A 20631-nucleotide genomic window follows, 5' to 3' on the forward strand; every position below is an offset into this window, starting at 1 on the left:
TTGCCTAATAAGCCAAGTTTTCCTGAAATAATATATTTTCTCTAATTTTTTTCTTATGAAATGATAAAGCTACCCATTTCATTATCAATGAGGTCATTTTTTTTTTATTGGAGTTAAAATTAACGTAGATATATGACCGAACCTAACCAACCCTACCTAACCTAACCTAACCTATCTTTATAGGTTAGGTTAGGTTACGTAGCCGAAAAAGTTAGGTTAGGTTAGGTTTGGTAGGTTAGGTAGTCGAAAAACAATTAATTCATGAAAACTTGGCTTATTAGGCAAATCGGGCCTTGCATAGTAGGCTGAGAAGTGCGTTCTGGCTACTAGGTACGACATATATATATATATATATATATATATATATATATATATATATATATATATATATATATATATATATATATATATATATATATATATATGTCGTACCTAGTAGCCAGAACTCACTTCTCAGCCTACTATTCAAGGCCCGATTTGCCTAATAAGCCAAGTTTTCCTGAAATAATATATTTACTATAATTTTGTTCTTATGAAATGATAAAGCAACCCTTTTCTCTATGTATGAGGTCAATTTTTTTTTATTGGAGTTAAAATTAACGTAGATATATGACCGAACCTAACCAACCCTACCTAACCTAACCTAACCTATATTTACAGGTAAGGTTAGGTTAGGTAGCCAAAAAAAGCTAGGTTAGGTTAGGTTAGGTAGGTTAGGTAGACGAAAAAGCATTAATTCATGAAAACTTGGCTTATTAGGCAAATCGGGCCTTGAATAGTAGGCTGAGAAGTGCGTTCTGGCTATTAGGTACGACATATATATATATATATATATATATATATGACAATGTCAGACCACGGAGGAAAAATGAAACAGGAAATTTCCTTAAGTACTTTCGTATATTAAATACATCTTCAGAAGGTCCTTGACCTTCTGAAGATGTATTTAATATACGAAAGTACTTAAGGAAATTTCCTGTTTCATTTTTCCTCCGTGGTCTGACATTGTCACATTCTTAATCACGTGTTTATTTTCGTGATATACACACATATATATATATATATATATATATATATATATATATATATATATATATATATATATATATATATATATATATATATATATATATATATATATATATATATATATATATATATATATTGGTGTATACAGGCAGCATATTATCATTTATACATGTTTCATTGAATATGACTGCATATTCTGAATTTATTATATCCTTGTTTAGGACTTCTATTCCTTTGACTAGTGCTCCAGCACCTTTTTTTAAAAGGAAAACGAGTTCTCCAAAGATCATCTTCGTTCGAGGTGAAGAAAAAGAAATAAAAAAATGTAGAATGTATTACACTTATTATAAAATGTACACAACGTTTCGAACCTACATGGTTTATTCTCAAGTGATAAGAAAACACATGGCTTGTTAGATTTATACTAGTAAGGGGTCAGGTGAAGACAAGTAGATCTATATAAATGGGACAAGAATAAAGGAAAAGGTAAGGCGTTAAAGAAAAAATGGCGAAAATAGGAGACGAAGTACATACAAAGATTAATCAGGTGTAGTTGGCGTAGCATGTTGAGCAGTGTTTTCTATGTTGGCATCTTCATGTTCTTCACTTATTATAAAAAAAAATTATATTAAGTGTAATACTTTCTACAGTTTTTTTATTTATTTCTCTTTACCTCGAACGAAGATGACCTTTGGAAAACTCCTCTTCCAATTAAACCCCCGATGCTAGAATACTAGTCAGAGTGATAGAAGCCCTAAACAAGAAAATAATCAATACAGAAGCTGCCACGTATGGGCCAATAGCCCCTCTGCAATTTCCTCGATTCTTAAGTTCCTATGATACAAGTTGTCTTCAAATTTCTAATTCCAATCAAGTATAGCCCAGTTGAGAACCCATTTTTGTCCCCGACATGATTGTATGACTGTTCCTGCTGTGAGCCGAAGGATGCCTTTTAAATTTTCTGTAGGACTTTTTTTATGCCTTAGCTACCACCCGGCAACAATAAGCAAACCATTGTAGATGAAAACGCTTTGTCACATTCTGTAGGTGATGAATATAGTATCCTTATAGAGGAGGTACAGTATGCGACTGCTAAAGACGTTTGCTTTTCTGTTCACGTCTCCTTAAAGTAAGGCATTCCATTTATATGTTCCTAGTTCTGAGTGGGAGGATGGCTTGAATCAAACCCATTTTGTTTTATTAGATTCTTCACCTTGATCTGTTGGGACAGCCACTGCAGTGAAGACAGCCTAGTTTTGTAGCGAAGCAACATATCCCAATCTCTCTCTCTCTCTTTCTTTCTCTTCACTAGGATGTGTTTGGCATAGGGAGGGAGGGGATATGACATAAATTTGATTGTATGAAGAGGAATGACACGAGGCACAAATAAATCGCTGGGAAATATTTACGTCTGGAGGTAAAATGTGGCTGACGAGGATGAGGCTGCGTCTCCCAAGGTAATACATGCAGATACTTGCCACACACATGTATGCTCTATATAGATGGGGACCACATAGGTTTACATATATGGGGTTACACCCGGAGTTAACAGTCACACAGGCTCTCATTCATGGGTCATACTCAGAGTTGCTCATAAATTCTTTACACAGAGAATAACTGATGACATTGACTGTCACTCACTTTAGCATAAAAATAAGATAATAACAAAAGGCGTCAAATATGGGTAAATAAGTAATGCTTTGGGTATCATGTAGGAGGAAGAGAAGTTACCTTCGTGTGAAACATGGAAGAGTTTGGCCACAGTTTGACTCAAACATGTTGAAGATAATTCACACCTGGATTCAATCACACTACACATATGTCACACTTGGATTGAAATGAAAAATAAAAACATGTTTTAAAGAATACACTGACTGTATACTCACACCAGTAACTAGAAAGTGCACACGAAGAGTAAAAGTCGACCACCAGGCTGTTATTGTCGCACGGATTATTAGAAGTCTTACTGATCCTAGTGCCGTTCAGGGCCAGTTCTGTGAGGTTATACGCGACTACGATCGTACAGCTGCTGTCTGTGGTGATCCCCACAACCACACGGGTAAGGTTATTTATTCCGCATTCTGTAATAATAAAAGAGGAGATATAAAAAAATTATTTATAATAAACTACCTTAGGTGTTTAGGTTCTTTGGATTTCGGATTTGATGTCCAAAAGGCTTGGAAAGGATGTGAAGGAAGAGGGACGTGGAGGTGAAATTCTGGAAAAGGATTTGAGTGTGGAGAGAGAGGGGTTGAAAGTCCGGTGGCCTGTCCACCATAAGCTGGCATGAGGTGTGGGTCGCTTGTTAGTTAGAGTTAGGTTGGGTGTGTGTTGTGTAGGGTTGTCAGTGCTGGATGGGGTGGCTAGTATGGGTGTCTTACATGGTTGGGCGTATTATTTCATTGAACCACCTGACTTAGTGGGGCCACGTGAGCAACACAAATGCAAACAAGTTTGAATGGTCTTCAACCATATGTGCGACTGAAAACACAACACCCCTTAAGTGACTCGAACCCAGACAGCCAGGTGCCCTTAATACCTTTTTTTCAGTTTTATTAAAAAATAGAGATTTTATACAAAATTTAAAAATATCCTGAGTTACTTTATAATTTATTATATTTTTTATATTTAGCCTTTAGTTTTCTTTTATTAGTTTTATAAAATTGTAATATCAATATAGCTATAGGTTAAGTACTAATTGTAATTAAGTTACAATAAATGCTATATACATGCTTGTCCTCCATCACTACCAAGGTCGTCTGTAGTCGTGGTTTTCTTTACAGCTTTTCGGGTAAACTCTAATATTCAAATTTTTTTGGCGCGATGCTGGCGATAACGTGTATTTAGGTACTATGCTGATAGTCAGGAATGTACTTATTACATTTAGTATTAAAACGTACTGTCTATTCGGAGGATGAGCTGACCAGTCTCTTTATAATTTTGGGGGATTAACTTTGTCATCCTGCGCTGGACACGTTCAAGTGAATTTATATCCATTCTATAGTACGGGGACTAAAACTGAACTGCATAATCTACATGGGGCCTAACCAGAGCAAGATATAGCTGAAGAACAACACCAGGTGACTTGTTACTAACACTTGAATTAATAAATTCCAGTGTCCTATTTGATTTATTACGAACATTTATGCATTGATTTTTTGGTTTTAAATTCTTACTAATCATAACTCCCAGATCCCTTTCGCAATCCGACTTTTCCATCTCACCACTATCTAGCTCATATCTTGTAATTCTATCATCATTACCTAGCCCTAAAACCTTACATTTATCAGCATTAAACTACATCTCCCAATCTTCTGACCATTTCAAAACCCTATTTAGATCGTCTTGAAGTGATAACGAGTCTTTTTCCGTGTTTATTTTCCTCCCGATTTTTGTATTATCGGCAAATCTGCAAATGTTGCTACTCAAACCTGAATCTAAATCATTTATATATATTATGAATAACAGAGGTCCCAAGACAGAGCCTTGAAGCACACCACTTACAACATTCCCTGGAAACACAAACCGTAACTGTCTCTATTTTCCGCTTGTTACAACTTGTAATAAAGTTGTTACATCTTAGCTTAACGTGTTTATGACGTATTAGAACGTTTTACAACTTGCTATATTGGTTGTTATAACTGGTTAGGAGGTGTTAAAACTGGTTCAAAGGTTGTACCAACGTTGTAGTTTCGGTGTGTTTGGCGGGATTTTCCCACTCTGACTTAGAGACTATATTGACTATAGAGACTATATTGACTATAGAGACTATATTGACTATAGAGACTAACCTCTCTGACGGCAAAGAGGTTTCGAGGTAGAACGCGAACTTCGTATACCGGATGGAGGGACCTTCTGTAAGCCCGACATCATAGCTTGCAAAGGTAATGAGGCCTTTATATTAGACACCCAGGTCTAAGCTGATAACTTCCCACTCTCCCGTCCACATCAGAGCAAATGCGACCAGTACGGAATCCCCAGAGATCCTTCAAAAGGTCAGGGATGCTTTTCGCCCCATGCCAGTACTGGGATGGGGCGAAAAGCATTGCCAATTGCAATGGCTTTGTGGAACGGAATTTAATTGAGTCTGCGCTAATTAGTCAATGTCCAAATCTTCTCAATGTTAGTACTGGTATGTACAAACTTGACCCTGTTTTAAGTTACAATATTACACAACAGTTTAAGAAAAAACTCTCAAAGGGAGGCTTACAATGTCTCATTACAATTTTATATTCATTTATTGTGTGTTCATGAGGCTTTTCTTCAACCTTTCATCCTTATTCTCTGACCGCTTAATCCTCTTTGACCTTTCCTGTTTCTGGTAATCCTCTCCCTAGAGATGGGTTGGTCAGGTTCCAGGTGTTGGCCTGCATCCTCTCTCTCTTTCTCTAGTCAGTCTGGTGTTGACAAAGGCTCTAACAGGCGGAAACGTTCACCTCTCTTTCCCATTTCTTTGTGGTTTTTCCGCATATATATATATATATATATATATATATATATATATATATATATATATATATATATATATATTGTGACGATAATCTCTTTCAAGAGAGATTGAGCCTGCTCTTCCCTACTTTAAGTTACGCCAAAGACACAAGTATAAGATGCTACATTCAAGATACGTCACCAGTAGCACAAAACGTTTTGACCAGGAGGCAAAACGTATCCAAGATCCCCCCACTCCACACACCCTCCTCACGCTGGCTCATCATCAAACCAGCTAACTTCCCTTCACCAGCTTGCCTGCCTCTGATTGGCGACTCACCAGCCGCGCACCTGCACACAGCACCTCAGCGCCCTCTACACGAATCGACGTCTGAGCCTGACCAGCTATCCACTTCAGAATATTCCTTGTGCTCTTGAGGTTGACACCTCTCTCTGGCATACTCGCTTATTAGCTCGTATACGAAGGGAGGTTTCAGCCATAGCCGATATTCTCAGCACCATTTTAACATTGTATTTTGTATTTCACATTGTCTTTGAATTTTCTTTATTATTTAACTGTAATTTAACTTCCCGAGATTTGTCTTTATTTTCATTTATGTTTAAAGTAAATATATTAAAGTTTCATTGTTCATATTTTGTGTTTTACGTGTTCCTCCCTCTAACTTATCACAGGCAAGCAGTCTATATTGTTTAAAGTGTGACCAGGCTTTGACACCTGCCATTGGAGGACTGCCGAACACCAACACTCCAACACTTTCCCGTCACATATATATATATATATTATATATATGTATATCTTTGCAGGTAATCCAGCCTATAGCTGTAACTCTCTGTAAACTTCAGTACAGGTATTCCTTGGCATAGAAATGATAATCAATCATCCACCTTTCACTGCGTCTTGCATGCTAACGACAATCAAGCACTCTACCAACTTCCTACAAGTAGTCAATAAGAACTTCCTTCCCACATCTGAAAGTTCACTACCTTGACATCATCAGGTTCTTCCAGGCTCATCTACCAGGATCCTCTGTAGCTCTTCCAGGCTGCTGCACCACGAAGTTCTCCTTGGACTCCAGTGATACTCCACTACCGTTTCCACAGACACATGTGAGACTTCACTGCTCCTCTTCTCACATTATGAGATCCAATTCCTCACTATGGGGCTTGCTCTTCCACAGAGTACAACATCTACCCCTACAGACTTGAAGTTCCAATCATCAACTTCTACTCTGGCCTCAGAGTACTCCCACCAACTTCTTTCTCAGGACAAACCTGCAACCCATCGATATGCCAATAAAAATGTTCCTCTATAAACACACAAACGAAATAAACTACACAATTAATGTTTCCACCCAACATCTCTGTCTCCCGACTATCGTGGGTGTGGACTCTCCCACGTTTGGGCTGGTCCATCCTCCGCCCGGCCAGGCGGCCCTCGAGACAGCTGGCTGCCAACACTCAGTTGCCCTCAGGAGCTCGGCGTGGAAAGACAGCCGCTCGTTCCTCAGCTGTCTCTCTCACCTCTACTTTCTTATTTAGGATTTCTGCCTTAACAAAATGTGTCTAATATATCAACAGACACTTGCTACGATCGCTGGGCACACGATCAACTTTAGGCAATCACTATTAACTAGTCAAATTTGGGCTTACCACAATATTGTCTCTTGCCAGGGCACTCCTCGATGAAGCCTGACCAGGGCGCTCCCAAGGCTGCCCAAGAAAATCTTACAGGATGGCTTCACAACTCTTCCTGCCGTCCAGGACTTGAGACGACACGTTCCCAGCTTGACTCCACAACTGAAACGTCAGCACACTTCCTTCCTCTTGAAGGTATATCAACTAGGGGTTCCTCTCTAACAGCTCACATGGAGCGCAGCTTCCCCTCACGATGTCTGGTGCTCAAGTGGGGCCAAAGCCCTCCAGACGCGAGCCTCACACTTCCAGCAAACTCTCCACATCTATTGACCAGTCGTTTACTTACATTCTTGATCACTGCCCATATTCTTAAACTGTCTGTTAACTTTACCCAATTGTTTTACGCATGTATCTTCATGTCTATATTTCTTTGACCTCTTATTTATGTCAGGTCTTGCAGAATAACTCTCAAGGTAGACTCGTTTTTCAGCTACCTGGGATCATAACACCTGCCAATCAGGCCTCTTGCTGCAATATGTACCAGGCATGGTGGGGATGCTTGTAGTTGACACATTTATGTATTATAGGTGCAAGCTTAGCCACTCTCTCCACAAACAAGCCAAAAGCATACTCTCATCACAAGCGGTGGGTAAATGAAGAACTACTATTTAAAGGTGTAATACTTGAATGGGTTGATCACTACAGGTACCTTGGCGTCATTGTCGGCTCTAACAAAGGGAAGAAAGAGGAGCTCAACCAACTCATAGGAACATGCAAAATTCGACTCAGGGCACTGAAAGCAATAACCTGAAATGGACATGAAGCCTCTTTTGCTGCCCTTAAAATGATGTACACAGCCTATGTGCGCTCCGCTAGAGGCTATACTGCACCAGTTTTATGTACCTACTCCCAAAGCGTCATGAAAAGGCTCGAAAACATACAAAATGAATCCATGACAATCATTCTTGGAGTTCCAAGAACTGCCAAATCGTCTAATCTACGAGAGGAGTTGTCCCTCCCCAGTGTTAAAAACAGAATTAAGGAACTGAATGTTAAGCTTGTATTAGGATAGCCAGAGACCCCTATTACAATGATATTGCCAAGAAAAACTGAGTTCTGTGTTACTTACAGGAGGAAACAGGAGAAGCAAAAAATGGCATCACAGATCAGTCTGCTACCTAGAAGAACATCACCTGCTCGAGCAAGAACGTGAGCTACTGCCTGTAGAGGTTACCTCCCTGTGAGGATGACTCATGCAAGATTATCATCAATGCAATGGCATGGAAAAAATCCAACATGATATAACAAGAAATGAGGCACAAGTATCTCGGGGAAATTTATAAAGAAGCCAGAGATGACCTACATCAATCTGTCAATGGCAGGGCTGGTGCAGCATACACTGTAATTAGGAATAATGCCTTTCGAGGCAGAAATGAAGAGAAAGTACGTTTTGAGAACTCTGCCTCTTCAACGCAAGCAGAGCTAACTGCCATTGTTATGGCGTTAAGATTCCTTGAACGAAACACTAATGGCGCAGTGATCTGCACTGACTCAAAAGCAGCGCTTCAAAGCCTAAGTAAAAATCGGGCCGAAAGTCTTGCGATAGTCGCTGAAATAACGAGAGCTGCGAGGGTACTAATCAACCAGGGAAGAGTCGTCAAGTTTCTGTGGATCCCTTCCCATGTTGGAATATGTGGGAATGAACGAGCAAATGTGCTGGCTGCTGAAGGCGCTCAAGGAGACCATATTGAATACTTCATACCCAAGTCTCTTCTACAAATTAGAGGTATTGTCAGGCAACATCACTGTGACACGGTAACTGAGGAAAGGAGGATAGCAGCACAAATCAGCGAATCTGTACGATGGTACAAGATGGTTGCAGCTGGCAATCCCAATCATTATGGACGAAGAGGAGGAGGCTGCAGGAGAGAATCAATAAAAGCAAGAATCCGTCTTGGATACAAATATCCGTGTAGTTTCGGAATGGAAACAACAGCTGAGCAGCGGAGTTGCAGAATCTGTGATGAGAGTGACGAACACCGCCTTGACCACTACCTTAGAGAATGTGAACACCTGAGAGACATTAGATATATGTGTCGAATAATAAACCCCTCATTGTTTGAGTTTGGAAAACACTATTTATCAAATATTGATACTGTTCTTAAAAGATTTCCCCATTTGGCACCCGCAAGATAACATAAGATTTTAAGGGTTGACAGATGTTAATCTTCTTGTTTGAGAAGGTGTTCACTTGAGACAGTTAAGCAAGTCCCAGCAGTGTCTGGGTACAAGTGACAGGATGAACAAGCCAGCGAGTTTTCTTCCTATTGGAGAGTGTTGTACATGCTGCTATGGCGGTATGTCCACTCACAGGATGAGTGGCGCTGCCCAATAAACTCGCCCCTTGGGGCAAAATTTTAATTTATCATATTCTTCAGACACTGATAAAGTTTCTGAAGAATGGTACCAAAAGCCAACTACTGTATTTCTATTATTAGGGCACAAAAGCTAAGATTTATATCACCAAATATTAATAAAAAGAATACCAGTGCACGCAAAACTTAACGTGAAATGTAAATATCTCTAACATGTGTACAACAAATTAAGTATTAAGGGTCTTAAGCCTGTCAGCCTATTAAGTTTGTAGCATAATAACTACAGTACAAGTTGACAGAATAGATTATATTGACGAAGTTGAGTGTCTTAAGTAATTGATTTATTGGATAAATAATAGGAATATCAAATACCAAAAATATCATAATACCTCGAATTTTAACTAGGAACATCAAAAATATTTATTTCTGGGTTGTGCTCATGGGTTCTATTACATAAATCAAGGAAGAGTTTTAGAACAGGATTAGAATTGTGGGATAAATTAATAACAGGGCTAATAACTGCGTGCAAACACCATCCTGAATCGTACGTAGAGCTCTTCTTACCGAGTACTCAAGAACCTTTGTAGCACAGCTTCTTGGGAACAAATACATGGCGATTTGTGAATCTAGGTCCAGGATACCACTACCAGTCACCACGACAATCTGAATTATCGTGGTGACTAGAAATGTTTACTGAATAATTAACTGAAAAACATACCGCTTTTGTTCGAACCACAACGCAATAAATACTTCACCCACGTACTACAAATACAAATAATCGCAAAGAGAACCTAAACATCTAACCTATGCATATATTTGCACAATATGCTAATATATTATAATATTAATTTATATTTGAGAAAATTCTAGTTTTGAATGAACAGCATTTAAAAATTTATGAATGCATCTGTGGGGTCGACCGCTGGATGTAATGGACTTGAGTCGAGGATGGGTTGTTCGCTCACATCTTCTCTTCGAACCACAGTTCATTAAACAGCCCGTCCTCTAAACAAAGACCCAAAGTTCATTGGGCCTTTGGAATACTTTTGTCGCAAAAAGATTGCAATTCTTTTGACCATGTCGTGGCCTAATCGTCTAGAGCATGCATTTGGGAATAGCCAGCGCATAGGTTCGAATCTTCATTATGGCTCCTGTGGATTTTCTCATTTATATATCACTTTACTGTGATTTCTCCAGCCCGTCCTTGCATGCAAAGATCCACGTTGGTTAATCCAGCCGACAATCCAACTGTTTACGAATAAAAAGTGGTTTACACACAACTCACAACTGATGACATCTGAACATTTCCGAAACAAGGGCTTCGCTCACGTCCTCCGTTCGAACCTCAATTCCAAAAATGCTTTACCCACGTACTTCAAATCACCCGGTCCTCCAAACAATGACCCAAAAGGGATTCTGTGCACCCGCCAAATCCCCTGTTTATGATAGAAAAACGGTTTACACACAACTCACAACTGATGACGTTCGAACAGTTCCGCAACAAGTGCTTCACTGACGAATTTCGTTCGAACCACAGCGCTGTAAATGCTTCACCCACATACTACAAATACATATAACTGCCAACAGAACCTAAACACCTAACCTAACCTAACCGTAGCCTATATATGCACAATATGCTAATATATTATAATATTAATTTATATTTGAGAAAATTCCTGTTTTGAATGAACAGCATGATCAAATTTATGAATGCGTCTGTGGGGTTGACCGCTGGATGTAATGAACTTGAAACTAGGACGGGTTGCTTCAAATACAAATTATCTACAACAGTACCTAAACATCTAACCTAGCCTAAGCTCACCTAACTTAACCTATGCTTAACTATACATATAATTTTTATGTATAATAATATTAATTTATGAATGAGAACAAACCAGTTTGTAATACACAGTATGTAAACCAGTTTGTAATACACAGTATGTTAAAATTGATGAATGCATCAGGGGAGGACGGCCGCTGCTTTGAACAGCCTACTGTGAGGACGGATTAGATTTCTGTGCGTAATGTCCTTTATGCTAAATGTGAGGCATGGGCAGTATATTGCTTCTTCATGCACGAAGAAACAGGGCACTACTCGCGACCTTCCTGCCTGCTTCTAGGCACCAGTGGTAGTACCGTATAGGGAGAATCGAACACAACTGCACACTGGGAGAATGGGAGACAACTGAAAGATTTGAGGAGAATTTCTGCTCCCTAATTGACCCAGTCATCCAGTATGCTGAAGTTGACGCCAGGGCGAGGCTGTACCCAGGGAACGTGATCGTCCACTGTACTCACAGAGAACTGGGAGAAATCCTGATGCTCTGATGACCAGAGCATCTGGGGAGTCGGTCGGCCGAGCGGACAGCACGCTGGACTTATGATCCTGTGGTCCTGGGTTCGATCCCAGGCGCCGGCGAGAAACAATGGGCAGAGTTTCTTTCACCCTATGCCCCTGTTACCTAGCAGTAAAATAGGTACCTGGGAGTTAGTCAGCTGTCACGGGCTGCTTCCTGGGGTGGAGGCCTGGTCGAGGACCGGGCTGCGGGGACACTAAAAAGCCCCGAAATCATTTCAAGATAACCTCAAGATAACCAGGCAAGAACTCGTCAACCAAATGAATTCCTTCTGTGGGAGGGAATTATCAGGGGAAAGCGTCAAGTCTTTGCGACTATATAGCACCTGGAAGGGATCAGGATAAAGATTTGGGATGGGACGGGGGGAAGGAATGGTGCCCAACCAATAGGACGGTCGGGGATTGATCGCCGCCCTGCATGAAAAGAGACCGTCGCTCTACCGTCCAGCCCAAGTGGTTGGGCATGCTTCTGTGGGAGCCACCAGCTATAATACACCAATTCCCATTCTTCTTCTTCAATAAATACGAGAACCTTCCCAAATCCGCGGAAATGTGCTACACTCCCAAATTCCAAGCCTGAGCGGGATTCTCCTGTCCCCAGGTCTCACAGATCCATTATCCTGTCTCCATGCAACGGAAGTTTAATGGTTCAATACCACCTGCTATAGTTGGTGGAGACTTCAGACCTCTTACTGGAAAGCTGCGAGTTTCGCTGAGGGATGAGTATCACAGACCATCTGCTCAAATTAGAACATCGTATCAGGCATATGTAACGGCAAGAAACGAAACATCCTTACAGAATTCATAGCTTGTTTTTTGGCTTCTAGATAATCCTAAAGTTTTAGGATTATCTCCCGTCCAACCTTGACAGAGGTTCTGCAGAGCTCAATATGGCAATTTTCAGCCAGGTATTATTCAACAGGTTGTTAAACGTGTTGTAGTTGTTGAAGATGTTGTAGCTGTTGAGGGTCTTATGTTTGTTTAGGGTTTTGTGGTTGTTGAAGGTGCTGAGGTTGATGAAGGTGCTGAGGTTGATGAAGGTGCTGAGGTTGATGAAGGTGCTGAGGTTGATGAAGGTGCTGAGGTTGATGAAGGTGCTGAGGTTGTTGAAGGTGCTGAGGTTGATGAAGGTGCTGAGGTTGATGAAGGTGCTGAGGTTGATGACGGTGCTGAGGTTGATGAAGGTGCTGAGGTTGATGAAGGTGCTGAGGTTGATGAAGGTGCTGAGGTTGTTGAAGGTGCTGAGGTTGATGAAGGTGCTGAGGTTGATGAAGGTGCTGAGGTTGATGACGGTGCTGAGGTTGATGAAGGTGCTGAGGTTGATGAAGGTGCTGAGGTTGATGAAGGTGCTGAGGTTGATGAAGGTGCTGAGGTTGATGACGGTGCTGAGGTTGATGAAGGTGCTGAGGTTGATGAAGGTGCTGAGGTTGATGAAGGTGCTGAGGTTGATGAAGGTGCTGAGGTTGATGAAGGTGCTGAGGTTGTTGAAGGTGCTGAGGTTGATGAAGGTGCTGAGGTTGATGAAGGTGCTGAGGTTGATGAAGGTGCTGAGGTTGATGAAGGTGCTGAGGTTGATGAAGGTGCTGAGGTTGATGAAGGTGCTGAGGTTGATGAAGGTGCTGAGGTTGATGAAGGTACTGAGGTTGATGAAGGTGCTGAGGTTGATGAAGGTGCTGAGGTTGATGAAGGTGCTGAGGTTGATGAAGGTGCTGAGGTTGTTTAAGGCCTTGAAGTTATTGAAGGTATTGTAGTTATTGGGAGTGTTATGATTGTTGATGTTGTAATTATTTAAGTGTAGTGATTATCGAAGAATGAATTGTGGTTGTTGTAGGGATTGTTGCTGTTGTAGGGGTTGTAGCCGTTGAAGGTGCTGCGGTTGTTGAGGATGTTGTATTTGTTGAATTTGTTGAGGTTGTTTAAAGTGATATTTTTGCTCAGTGCGTTTTGGGTGTTATAGGTGATGAAAGTGTTATGCATGTTGGAGGTATTGTGTTGTTCAAGCTCTTGTGATGCCTAATGGTCGTGTAATTTTATAAAGTGCGGTCGTTGTTGAAGATGTTGAGGTTGTTGAAGGTGTTGTGGCTGTTGAAGGTGTTGTGGCTGTTGAAAGTGTTGAGGTTGTTGAAGGTGTTGTGGCTGTTGAAGGTGTTGTGGTTGTTGAAGGTGTTGTGGCTGTAGAAGGTGTTGTGGCTGTTAAAGGTGTTGTGCCTGTTGAAGGTGTTGTGGTTGTTGAAGGTGTTGTGGCTGTTGAAGGTGTTGTGGCTGTTGAAGGTGTTGTGCCTGTTGAAGGTGTTGTGGCTGTTGAAGGTGTTGTGGCTGTTGAAGGTGTTGTGGCTGTTAAAGGTGTTGTGCCTGTTGAAGGTGTTGTGGCTGTTGAAGGTGTTGTGGCTGTTGAAGGTGTTGTGGTTGTTGAAGGTGTTGTGGCTGTTAAAGGTGTTGTGCCTGTTGAAGGTGTTGAGGTTGTTGAAGGTGTTGTGGTTGTTGAAGGTGTTGTGGTTGTTGAAGGTGTTGTGGCTGTTGAAGGTGTTGAGGTTGTTGAAGGTGTTGTGGTTGTTGAAGGTGTTGTGGCTGTTGAAGGTGTTGTGGCTGTCGAAGGTGTTGAGGTTGTTGAAGGTGTTGTGGGTGTTGAAGATGTTGTGGGTGTTGAAGGTGTTGTAAATGTTGGAAGTGTTGTCGCTGTTGATATTGTTATGGTTGTTTAAAGTCTTATTGTTTTTGAAGGTATTATTGTTGTTTAATTGTTGTGGGTATTGAAGGTGTTGTCGTTGTTGAAGGTGTTATGGTTGTTAAAATTGTTGTGGTTGTTTAAGGTGTTATGTTGAAAGTATTGTTGTTGTTAAGGGTATTGAGGTAGTTGAAGTTGTGATTGCTTAAGGTGTTGTAGTTGTTAAAGGTGTCGTGGGAGTTGAAGATGTTGTTGCTGTTGCAGGTGTTGTGACTGATGAAAGTGTTGTGATTGATGAACATATTGTGATCGATGATATAGTGATTGTTATTGATCTGGTTGTAGTAGTATACATTATTTTTAGCATTTTTTTCTAGTAGCAGACGAAGAGCTCGTCGTAGATTTTGTTATTGGTTTGTTTGTGTTGTTTCGAGCATTGTGGTTGTTATGGCAGGAGCCATATTGCAGGGTTGTAGTAGTTGTATCAGAACCTTTACCTGCTACACCAGTAAGATCCGTGGCACCTGTAATACAATGACATTACTTTATATAATGAGAACCAGTAATTTTGAGTCTTATTTCAGGTGCGGCACCTGGGGTATGTTGAGTGGGCGGTGCAGGATGTGTGGTCTCTGTTGTTGTTATAACTCCAGGAGTCGAGTAGAAGTTAAAGTTAGGTTGTGGGACACAGTGGACGGGATTGGATCTGTTGGCTAATTCACACACTCTGTCAGACCCCCTAAGAGACTGCAAGCTGAACCCTACACACGCCGATTCTGAAACAATAAAACAAATGAGCCAAGCTGAAGAAGCGGTTGACTTCTTCACCGCTACATTTTTATATCAGTTTTAATACTCTAACCTTAAGACGGGAGCATTATGTCTCACAGATCTAGCTACAGACAAATGCAAGATCAATAATTACTTCCCTTCATATATCTGGAAACCATATTATAAAACTATTTACGTAATTCAGCTACCTTCCGGACACTAGGCATACGACAACAGTCACACTACTTCAATTACACATCAGCTCACTGTAATGAAGCGATGCCTTTGATTCTTCATCGCTTCATAAGACCAGGCATCGGACAATAACACAGACCAGACTTCACATAGTAACACAGACAAGGCAACAGTCAGTAACACAGGCCAGACATCACATAGTAACACAGACCAGGCAACAGTCAGTAACACAGACCAGGCATCACATAGTAACACAGACCAGGCAACAGTCAGTAACACAGACCAGGCATCACATAGTAACACAGACCAGGTAACAGTCAGTAACACAGACCAGGCATCACATAGTAACACAGACCAGGCATCAGTCAGTAACACGGACCAGGCATCACATAGTAACACAAACCAGGCATCAGTCAGTAACACAGACCAGACTTCACATAGTAACACAGACCAGGCAACAGTCAGTAACACAGACCAGGCATCACATAGTAACACAGACCAGGTAACAGTCAGTAACACAGACCAGGCATCACATAGTAACACAGACCAGGCATCAGTCAGTAACACGGACCAGGCATCACATAGTAACACAAACCAGGCATCAGTCAGTAACACAGACCAGGCACCACATAGAAACACAGACCAGGCATCAGTCAGTAACACAGACCAGGCATCAGTCAGTAACACAGACCAGGCATTAGTTGGTAACACAGACTAGGCATCATACAATAACAAAGACCAGGCATCATACAGTAACATAGACCAAGAATCAGAAATGACACAGACCAGGCATTACATAGTAACACAGACCAGGCATCAGACAGTAACATAGACCAAGAATCAGAAATGACACAGACCAGTCATTATATAGTAACACAGACCCGGCATTACATAGTAAAACAGACCAGACATTACATAGTAGCACAGACCAGGACTCAGACAGTAACACAGACCAGGCATCAGACAGTAACTCAGACCAGGAATCACATAGGAATACAGACAAGGCCTCACATAGTAACACAGACCACGCATCAGTCAGTAACACAGACCAGGCATCACATAGTAACACAGACCAGACTTCACATAGTAACACAGACCAGGCAACAGTCAGTAACACAGACCAGGCATCACATAGTAACACAGACCAGGTAACAGTCAGTAACACAGACCAGGCATCACATAGTAACACAGACCAGGCATCAGTCAGTAACACGGACCAGGCATCACTTAGTAACACAAACCAGGCATCAGTCAGTAACACAGACCAGGCACCACATAGAAACACAGACCAGGCATCAGTCAGTAACACAGACCAGGCATCAGTCAGTAACACAGACCAGGCATTAGTTGGTAACACAGACTAGGCATCATACAATAACAAAGACCAGGCATCATACAGTAACATAGACCAAGAATCAGAATTGACACAGACCAGGCATTACATAGTAACACAGACCAGGCATCAGACAGTAACATAGACCAAGAATCAGAAATGACACAGACCAGTCATTATATAGTAACACAGAATCGGGATTACATAGTAAAACAGACCAGACATTACATAGTAGCACAGACCAGGACTCAGACAGTAACACAGACCAGGCATCAGACAGTAACTCAGACCAGGAATCACATAGGAATACAGACAAGGCCTCACATAGTAACACAGACCACGCATCACATAGTAATACAGACCAGGCATCAGACAGTAACACAGACAAGGCCTCACATAGTAACACAGACCAGGCATCAGACAGTAACACAGACCAGGAATCACATAGGAACACAGACAAGGCCTCACATAGTAACACAGACCAGGCATCAGTCAGTAACACAGACCAGGCATCACATAGTAACACAGACCAGGCATCAGTCAGTAACACGGACCAGGCATCACATAGTAACACAAACCAGGCACCAGGAATCAGACAGGAACACAGACCAGGCTTTAGACAGTAACACAGAGCAGGCATCACATAGTAACACACACTCAAGGCGTCACATAGTAACACAGACCAGGTGTTACATACTATCACAAACAAGGTATCACATAGTAAAAAAGACGAGGCGTAACATATAAACACAAACCAGGCGTCACATTAGAAACACAGACTAGATATCACACAGTAACACAGACCAGGCATCTCATAATAACACAGACCAGGCATCACATAGTAACACAGCCCAGGTGTCACATAGTAACACAGACCTGGTATCACATAGTAACACAGATCAGGCATCAGACACTAACACAAAACAGACATCAGACAGTAACACAGACCAGACATCATATAGTAACACAGGCCAGACATCAGACAGTAACACAGTCCAGGCGTCAGTCAGTAACATAGACCAGACATCACTTATTAATACTGTCAAGGAATCACATAGTAACACAGAGCAGGCATCAGACAGTAACGCAGAGTAGGCATCAGACAGTAACACAGACCAGGCATAACAGAGTAACACAGACGAGTTGACACATAGTAACACAGACCAGGTATAACATAGTAACACAGACCAGGCATCAATAAGTAACACAGACCAGGCTTCACATAGTAACACAGACCAGGCATCAGACAGAAACACAGACTAGGCCTCAGGCAGTAACACAGACCAGGCATCAGACAGTAATACAGTCCAGGCATCACATAACAACACAGACCAGGCATCACACAGTAACACAGACCAGGCATCAGACAGTAACATAGACCATTTATCACAAAGGAACACAGACCAGGTATCAGACAGTAACACAGACCAGGCATCAGACAGTAACACAGATCAGGCATCAGACAGTAACATAGACCATTTATCACAAAGTAACACAGACCAGGTATCAGACAGTAACACAGACCAGGCTTCAGACAGTAACACAGACCAGGCATCAGACAGTAACACAGACCAGGCATCAGACAGTACAACTGACCAGGCATTACATAGTAACACAGCCCAGGCATTACATAATAAAATAGATCAGGCATTACATAGTAACACAGACCAAGCATCAGACAGTAACACAGACCAGGCGTTACATAGTAACACAGACCAGGCAGCACATAGTAACACAGACCAGGTGTCACATAGTAACTCAGAACTGGCGTTACATACTATCACAAACAAGGTATCACATAGTAACACAGACCGGGCATCACATAGTAAACAAGACGAGGTATCACATGGTAACACAGACCAGGCGTAACATATAAACACAGACCAGGCATCACATAGTAACACAGACCAGGCTTCACATAGTAACACAGACCAGGCGTCTCATAGTAACACAGTCTACTCGTCACATAGTAACAGACCAGGCATCACATAGTAACACAGAACAGGCATTACATAGTAACACCGTCTAGGCGTCACATAGTGACACAGACCAGGCATCACATAGTAACACAGACCAGGCATCAAATAGGAACACCGACCAGGCGTCACATAGTAACACAGAACAGGCATTACATAGTAACACCGTCTAGGCGGCACATAGTGACACAGACCAGGCATCACATAGTAACACAGACCAGGGATCAAATAGGAACACCGACCAGGCGTCACATAGTAACACAGAACAGGCATTACATAGTAACACCGTCTAGGCGTCACATAGTGACACAGACCAGGCATCACATAGTAACACAGACCAGGGATCAAATAGGAACACCGACCAGGCGTCACATAGTAACACAGAACAGGCATTACATAGTAACACCGTCTAGGCGTCACATAGTGACACAGACCAGGCATCACATAGTAACACAGACCAGGGATCAAATAGGAACACCGACCAGGCGTCACATAGTAACATAGACCAGGTATCACATAGTAACACAGACCAGACCTCACATAGTAACATAGACCAGGCATCTCAAAGTAACACAGACCAGGCGTCAGACAGTAACACAGACCAGGCTTCACATAGTAACAGAGACCAGGCGTCACATAGTAACGAAGACCAGAAATCACATAGTAACAAAGACCTGGCATCACATCGTAACACAGACCAGGCATCACATAGTAACACAGACCAGGTATCTCATAGTAACACAGACTAGGCATCACATAGTAACACAGACCAGGTATCTCATAGTAACACAGACCAGGCATCACATAGTAACACAGACCAGGCATCTCATAGTAACAAATCAAATGACATACAGTAACACATAACAGGCATCTCATAATAAGACAGACCAGGCATCAGACAGTAATATAGACCAGGCATCACATAGTAACACAAACCCGGCATCACATAGTAACACAAGGAAAGCATCAGACAGTAACACAGACCAGGCATCAAACAGTAACTCAGACCAGGCATCACATAGTAACACAGACCAGGCATCACATAGTAACACAAACCCGGCATCACATAGTAACACAAGGAAAGCATCAGTCAATAACACAGACCAGGCATGAGACAGTAACACAGACCAGGCATCACATAGTAACACAGACCAGGCATCACATAGTAACACAGACCAGGCGTCACATAGTAACACAGGCCAGGCGTCAAATAGAAACACAGACCAGGCGTCACATAGTAACACAGACTAGTCGTCCCATAGTAACACAGACCAGGCATCACATAGTAACACCGTCTAGGCGTCACATAGTGACACAGACAGGCATCACATAGTAACACAGACCAGGCATCAAATTGGAACACCGACCAAGCGTCACATAGTAACATAGACCAGGCTTCACACAGTAACACAGACCAGGCATCACATAGTAACTCAGACCATGCGTAACATATAAACACCGACCAGGCGCCACATAGTAACAGAGACCAGGCGTCACATAGTAACACAGACCAGGGATCAGACTGTAACACAGACCAGGGATCAGACTGTAGTACAGACCAGGCATCACAGAGTAAGACAGACCAGGCATCACATAGTAACACAGACCAGGCATCTTATAGTAAAACAGACTAGGCATCACATAGTAACAAAGACCAAGCAAAACATAGTACCACAGACAAGGCATCGGACAGTAACACAGACCAGGCATCACATAGTAACACAGACCAGGCATCAAACAGTAACACAGACCAGTCATCACAGAGTAACACAGTCAAGGGATCACATAGTAACAAACACCAGACATCACATTGTAACACAGACCAGGCATCGCCAGTAACAAAAACC

At 41.8% G+C, this 20631-nt stretch overlaps 1 long non-coding RNA gene across 1 annotated transcript in view; it reads right to left on the minus strand.

Annotated features, from left to right (window-relative positions):
- Positions 1-20631, minus strand: part of LOC138369741 (uncharacterized) — a 38992-nt gene that overhangs the window by 10732 nt on the left and 7629 nt on the right. The window contains exons 2-3 of the long non-coding RNA XR_011229910.1: positions 15103-15285; positions 2916-3110 (exon numbers count right to left, since the gene is read on the minus strand). This is a non-coding gene — a long non-coding RNA (uncharacterized lncRNA). The remainder of the gene's footprint in view (positions 1-2915; positions 3111-15102; positions 15286-20631) is intronic.

Source organism: Procambarus clarkii, chromosome 29 (genome assembly GCF_040958095.1).
Source record: "Procambarus clarkii isolate CNS0578487 chromosome 29, FALCON_Pclarkii_2.0, whole genome shotgun sequence".
Taxonomy (NCBI): Eukaryota; Metazoa; Arthropoda; class Malacostraca; order Decapoda; family Cambaridae; genus Procambarus; species Procambarus clarkii.